This window comes from Drosophila subpulchrella, unplaced genomic scaffold (genome assembly GCF_014743375.2).
Source record: "Drosophila subpulchrella strain 33 F10 #4 breed RU33 unplaced genomic scaffold, RU_Dsub_v1.1 Primary Assembly Seq37, whole genome shotgun sequence".
Taxonomy (NCBI): Eukaryota; Metazoa; Arthropoda; class Insecta; order Diptera; family Drosophilidae; genus Drosophila; species Drosophila subpulchrella.
The window spans coordinates 566,647-574,888 of record NW_023665590.1 but is presented as its reverse complement, the minus strand read 5'-3'; positions in this window follow the sequence as shown (position 1 = coordinate 574,888).

The following is an 8,242-nucleotide window of genomic DNA, read 5'->3' as shown; positions in this document are numbered from 1 at the left end:
CCTTAAATGCAACGGTATGACTTTTTATAGGGGTACTCCTACTTCTGTTAGTTACTCTCATCAAAATACGCCACTCGACCAACATATTCAGTTAATGATTTCGGTGTTCTTCTGGACCCAAAACTTAAATTTGACTGCCACATAATGTCCACTGTCAACAAAGCCTTGAGTGTTCTTGGGTTTATAAAGCGCTGGTCAAAACAATTTGATGACCCTTATACAACCAAATTATTATTTAACTCACTTGTCCGTCCTATTTGGAAATTTTGTATTTCGGTTTGGAGTCTACAATATCATATTGCATATTGACCGTATTGAATCGGTAAAAAAATGTCTTCTTTTTGCCCTTCGTAGTTTGAACTGGGATGAAAACTATTGCTTAATTTACCTACACTTGTAAATCGTAGAACATTGCTTGGTACTATTTTTATACAAAGTCTCATAAGAGGTGATATTAATTGTGTAGAGCTTGTAAGCCGCCTAAGATTCAATGTTCCTGTTAGACTAACACGAAATTATTTTCCTCTAAATTTGCCACGATGTACATCACATTTTTGTCTGCGCGAGCCCTTTCGCATTCTATGTAATAAGTATAACAACCTTTATCATTTAATTTGCACTTCAACTTCTATCCCGGTATTAAAAAATAATATTTAAATCACTTGCTTTATTTATTTATTTTTTTTTTTTTTGTCCCGTCTCTTTTTGTTTTTGTATCTTCCTCGCGAACTCGCATTTTTTTCTCAAATTGATAAAAGGGAACGCGTAACAAGCATGTGCTTTGTGTCGTTGGGCCACTTGTTTGTACTGCTCGTAGTGCATCAACGTCCATCATAATATCATTCCTGCCAAAGAGCTTTGAAAGAATGATAAGCCTTCACATCAGAGCCATTATCGACCCAAGACAAATATCAGAGGCACAACACGCTTATACCAAAGGTAAGTCAACCGAATCGGCGCTACAATTGGTGGTAGGCAGCATCGAGAAATCACTCAGCATCAAGGAATACACATTGACATAGAGGGAGCCTTCAATAATGTGCTTCACATAGCTATAACAGAATCTCTCACAGAACTAGGGGTTAAGCCGCCAATGGTGGGGTTGATCCAAAAATTGCTGATAAGCAGAATGTTCACAGCCACACTAGGGACCTCAACCCAGACTAGGCTAGTAAACAGAGGCACCCCGCAAGGAGGTGTACTATCACCCCTCCTATGGAATATCGCAGTAAATAAACTACTGCGGATTCTGGAGGGAGAAGGCTGTAAGGTAGTGGCATACGCAGACGATGTCGTCATCATTAATGGAATATATCCACAAACACTTTGCGATCTTATGACCGCTAAACTAAAAATATTATCGGAATGGACGATAAAGAACGGACTCGGGTAAGTCCCTCAAAAACGGAACTTGTTCTATTTAAAAATATATACAAAATCCCACAACTTAACCCACCTATTTTAAACAATTGTAATCTCTCCTTTAGCGATACTAGGGGTCAGTATTACATAAGCGTCTCAAATAGGACTTAAATAACCAAGAAAGAGCCAACAAAGCGACCATTGCACGTTACTCCTGTAAAAAAGTAGTTGGGCTAAGATGGGGCATGTCCCCTAGAATAGTCAACTGGATATACACAGCCTTAGTCAAGTCAATCCCACTATATGGAGTGGCTCTGTGGTGGATCGCTCTACATAAACAATGCATCTTGATTACCCTAAACAAAGTACAGCGAATGGCGTCTTTGTGTATTAGTGAAGCCCTTCGAACTACCCCATGATGAAGCGCTGAATGCGATCTTGAACCTCCCCAGCCTGGACCTATTCCTAAGAAAACGGATCTATGCAAATCTCTTGAATACAGTCACACACCCTTTGAGGCCCTGATTCCAGATAGAGCGGAATGGGAGCAGGACCGACCGGGCACGACGGACGCAATCTGCTTCTATACAGATGGCTCCAAAAGAGGAACAATTAAATATCAGGAAGTCATTCAGGCTCCCGGACCACTGAAGCGTCTTCCAAGCGGAGGTCCACGCTATAAAGGAAGCACTTAGCTGTTTAGGGAACATAACTGTTTAGTGACAGCCAACCGGTATTAAATCGATCTACTCGACAAGCACCAACTCCCCAGCAATAGCAGACTTTCGCAGATCTCTCCACGAGATGGCTAGTCAGTTTACTATAAGACTTATATGGGTTCCGGGTCACCGGGATATCGTAGGCAACTGCATAGCGGACGAGTTAGCCAGGCAGGGCACCATCATGCCTCTCCTCCCAGGAATAGAACAGATATTATTGAAGATAAATTATGGGCCTTATTTATTAAGTCAGATCCAGGTGAAATATAAGAACAGGTTACAAAAAAATAAAGGTATTGCAAGGAAACTTTTACACTAACAAACTTAATGTCGAAATGGCAGTACGTTCTCTCCGATATAAGACTAGAGGTTACGGCAATCAGTAAGTTTCGTGTAGCGATCATTGGTCAACACTATGTAGCCATCCAAATCACGGTCTATTTCCAAGCAAGAGGCACGTGTCCACGAGAACCCGACGCGCAAATCAGTATAATCTTGAACTCTGCCAACAAGTCCATTAAATAAACAAGGAAGAACGCTATAGTCGAGTACCTCGACTATCATATACCCGTTACTCAGCTAAAGGGACCAAAGGGAAATGGAGATATGCAAGCAGCAAAGCGAGATTGAAATGCGCTACCTAACGGCGGTAGACAGATTTAAGCGTTATGGGCGTTAGAGTGGGCGTGGCAAATTTTTTGGATCAATCGATAGGTATTGACGAGACCAATACGTTTCAGTTAAAAATTTTTATCTAGCATAAAAATTGTGGGCGCCACATGCTTGGGCGGTTTGTGGGCGTTAGAGTGGTCGTGGCATATTTCCATAACAAACTTGCGCTGCGTACAAGGCTACGGAATCTTTGATAGTTTCCGAGATATCCACGTTCATATTTACGAATTGTTGAAGTTTGTGGGTCAATGGATAGGTATTGATGAGAACAATACATTTCAGTTAATATTTTTATTCTAGCATCAAAACTGTAGGAGCCACAGTTTTGGGCGGTTTGTGCGGTTTCGTTTCCGAGATCTCAGCGTTCATACGGACAGACGGACATGGCTAGATCGACTCGGCTAGTGATCCTGATCAAGAATATATATACTTTATGGGGTCGGAAACGCTTTCTTCTGCCTGTTACATACTTTCGGTTGAATCTAGTATACCCTTTTACTCTACGAGTAACGATCTAAAGTGACAGTCTTTCTATAGAGCAAAAAAACATTGTTTTTGTAATATTTTAAACTTATAATTTAAAAATCTCAGTACCAGTCCAAAACTCATCGGGTAAAGACGTGCTTTTAACAGATTTGGGTAAAAACAAGCAAGTGCACAAAGAAAATTTTCAAAAAACCCAAAAGTAAAAAATCACATTACAACCGTTGCAAGTACGCACAAGTTCTTTGTGCAGCGGGCGGCAGCCCATGCAACAATTTGACCACAAAACCGCTACATATATATAATATGCGCCAAATCCACCAATCTACTCCGCACTCCAAGATAACATCCACCCATAAACCCACGATCACAGAAAATGAAGCCCTAAAGACTGTCAGCACCCAAGGACCTACCTACCAACCGTCAGATAAGGACAAATAACGACATCATGGATCACCAACCCACCACTACGTCCAAACGCACCGTTGTCAAAGAAATGGACACGGATACAGTAGTTCAAAGACCCTCCCTAAGAAAAAGATGACTGCCAAACTTAACATCAAAACACCCTCTCAAATATAAAGATAAATTAGATAAAATAAAATACAACCAAATAGCAAACGAATTCATCAGAATAGTCAATTACAAGAGCTCAAAGAAAGAACGCTAAATAGATATTTAGTAAATTATTGTTCAATTTCCAATGGAACTGTAACGGGCTAAGAAACAATAGCGACCAAATATAATTATTAATAAAATGGTATAACCCAAACTCCAGTTGCCTGCAAGAAACCTATTTACATTTTCTCATAACATTCCCATCCCTACTTTACTTTAATACACAAAAACACATCAAACAATGCCCACCGTGGCGTAAGAATTCTAATCCACGACTCGATACAGCATGAACAAGCAATTTTAAGTCTGTCAGAGTTATTATTCACTCCAATCAAAAGTTTCGTCTCATGGCCACAAGCAAGAATTTTTAAATAAGAAATTTAGAAAATATGTATGGAAATCCCAACGTAAATAGCAGGTGACCTTAACAGCTGTCACCTAAGCTGGGGATCGCCTAACAATAATAGAAAGGACTGTACTATCTTGAAGTACATTTCACTATCTAACTTAATAACCCTTAACGATGGCTTCCCAACTCATTTCTAAACTCATCATACAATGACACACGTGGACCTGACAATAACTACCCCAAACCTTGCCACTCACACCAAGTGGAAAACCGACCACGAACTCTACGGTAGTGATAATTTTCCCATCCATATAAACCTCTTTGATAATGAGAGTTGTACCCTTCATAAAAAAAGGCCACCAAGCAGCAAAATTAACCATGAAGCCGTTAACATTATAAAAATAGCCCTCCAAAGCGCAAACATAGCAATCCCTCAGTCAAACCCAATATTCAATATTCTCCCACAACACAAACCATAAACATTCATTCAGAATTTATAGCCCAAGAACTCATCTCTCACTGGTCAGAATCGTTTTCGGACTCGAACTTTACCGAATCATTCCAAAAATATAAAAACCCACAACCCATCACCCGAAGCATTGTTAATAGAAACTATAAACCTCAAAGGAACGACCCCCGCTCTTGATCGCATTTCATATCCCACGACTAAAAACTTCAGTCAGCTATTTACAAACCGATTAATAAATCTGTACAAAAACATCCTATACATCCACATCCCTCAGCAATTTAAGAACCGTACCAAAACATATGTAACCCCATATCGTCCTAAATAGCTCAATCCGTGCAGCCTTAAGACTTTTTTTTGAGCACCTCGTACAACTCCAATCAATACTTATAATTCTACTTAAAACCAAGATAACGCCTATCGAGATTAGACTTAAGCTAACCACTGCGCAGATTTGTCCTATACAAGATAAAGAATGCCAAAATAAAACCAGAATCTCCTCAATTCCGAAAACGGAATAATTAGCACTCCAGTTAAATTAAGGAAACATAAACACCTTGGTCCTTTTCAGAAGATAAATTAGACTTAACATTACATTACACAACTAAATCTAACACTCCTTTAACTGTATTCAAAACAAAATTCTTCTCCCTTAAATAACACTTTAGTAGCCATACATTCATATACACAGATGGATCCAAGTCCGGACAAGGAGTATTTCTTAGTATTACTACTGACACACGTATAATAAACAAGAGAAAGCGCTGTAGTCGATGGCCTCGACTATTAGATACTCGGCTTACGGGAGAGCGAGAGGAATGGAGATATGCTAAAAGGAACTGTGCTTTTTTCACTAACACACCAAGCCTATATTGCCACCTATCTTATATAAAGATAGATATAAGGAATATAGCGCCACTTGGCCTACAGCGCCCTTAGCGGCTAAGTGGCGTACTTGTGAAATCGGCTTATTTGCTGCTGTGGTGTGCAACCTCCATTGAATTGCAAAATATTGATTATTATTTGGCTATACCTCTTTAATGACTGGCCCGATTTAAATAACTTTTGTTTGTGGGAATTATAATGGGTGTGGCACCCTGCTGAATCAAACTTGCGCACTCTAGCTCTAATAGTTTTTAAGATCTTAGCGGTCATACGGACAGACGAACATGGCTAGATCGACTCGGCTAGTGATCCTGATAAAGAATATATATTCTTTATGGAGTCGGAAACGCTTCCTTTTATATGTTACATACTTTCCTTCGAATCTAATATACCCTTTTACTAAACGAGTAACGGGTATAACTATTGTGGATCCCAGGACACACAAACATAACTGGAAACGACACAGCTGATGCAGCTGCCAAGGGAGCTCACTTCTCTCCAATCATTTACGAAAACAATTACAACTACAAGGACACACAATGCTTTATAAAACAGAAATTTGAAAACAATTCTCATCTTTATGCGAAACTACTAATATACGAAACTACTACTATAAATTTCTTTACACGTGAAAATTCCTCCAATAAATATCCTCCAATAACACCAGTTTACAAAAAAAAATTGATGAAATACGCACTTCAAAAATAAAAAAGTGCGAAAAACGTTTTTTACACTTTAAAAAAAATTGGTACCATAGAAACATTTTTAAATGCCGTTTTCTTAATCAGGGAGATTTATCTTACCGGAAAACAAAGGTTTCCTGAAGTGCGTATTTCATCAATTTTTTTTGTAAACTGGTGTAATTACATTAGTTTACAAAAAAAAAGACGAAAAACGCCATGAAGGCGACCTTCGTTTTCCGGTAAGGTACATCTCCCTGATTAAAAAGGGCATTTAAAACTTTAAAAAAGTTAAAGGGCATTCTATTACCTGTAAAATGAGTCCTTAAGAAAGTTAAAGGGCGTTCTATAACCTGTAAAATGAGTCTTTGATGACCGAATTCGGTTTATTAGAACTTGATGTAGAAAATAAAAAATAAAAACGTTTTTTACACTACAAAAAATTGGTACCATACAAAAAATTGTAAGTGCCCTTTTCTTAATCAGGGAGATGTACCTTACCGGAAAACCAAGGTCGCCTTCATGGCGTATTTCGTCGATTTTTTTTTGTAAACTGGTGTAATTATCGGAGGATAATTATTGGAGGAATTTTCACGTGTAAACAAATTTATTGGTAAAGTTTTCTTTTAAAGGTTTTTTGATTATATAAAAGTCTTCGAGAGTGCAATGTATTCCCGTTGTGATATTTGGTTGAAGATATTCTCTAAGGATTGATATTAGATTTCCTGGCGTGTCGTTCTCTAGAACCTAGCGTTTGCTATTAATAGCTTAATCATAAACTGGATTAGGGCCGGTTTCTCGAGTGCCGGCTAACATTTCTCAAACAAAAAAGTCCCTGCTAAGCGATTTTGACTTTCTCGAGCCTCAATGTGAGACCTAACTTTGACAGGGACTCAGACTCCGTGTTAAGTCTTTTTCCGCTCGATAAAATGGTAGCTATCTTCACAAAGCCTACTAAGATAAAATTATATAATCTGGAACATAAGCAAAATATAAAAAGTTGATGCAATATGCTTTGAGAGCCTTGCGTTTTCGCTTAGCAGCTTACATTTGTGATTATCAGCACTCTGTAGTTGTTTCTCGTTCAGATAAATTAAAGGCGTCCAGAAAACCGATTTGCTTTTACGAGCACTTTGTCTGGTCTTTAAGTATTTCGTACATATAGATATCAAGGACTTTGACAGGGACCCGAGAAACCGGCCCTTAATGATTTATAAGTTTCTTCAATAATGTTTTTGAAACTACTTTCTGCGGATTGTAAAGTTTTTTGATCAGACTCGGATTGTTCTGACTGATCTCTTTCGGACAAATTATTAATCTGAATTCGAGATAATGCGTCTGCAACTACATATGTCGTACCTGGCTTATAAATAACTTTTGGTGTAAAACTCTCTATAAAAGAATACCAGCGTTTCATTTCGATATTAGGATTTTTATCTGAGATTGCGAGGGATAATAGTTCAGGATCAGTTTGGATTTCAATTCCTATCACACCACATAAATGGTTTCTGAGATTTTTAAGAGCCCATACTATTGCTAAAAGTTTCTTCTTATTTGTTGCATAAGCTTGTTCCGTTTTACTCAAGGTTTTTGAAATCAATGTTATTGGTTTTCCCTCTTGGTACCGCAGCTATTGCGACGTCTGAAGCATTCGTGGACAAGGTACATTTTTTATTATAGTCCGGTTGAACTAAATCTACTTGCGCGATGACATTTTTTTGAGCTCGTTAAAAGCTTTAACAGCTGGGTAGCAGCTCAGCAATTTAAGAACCGTACCAAAACATATGTAACCCCATATCGTCCTAAATAGCTCAATCCGTGCAGCCTTAAGACTTTTTTTTTAAGCACCTCGTACAACTCCAATCAATACTTATAATTCTACTTAAAACCAAGATAACGCCTATCGAGATTAGACTTAAGCTAACCACTGCGCAGATTTGTCCTAGACAAGATAAAGAATGCCAAAATAAAACCCAGAATCCCCTCAATTCCGAAAACGGAATAATTA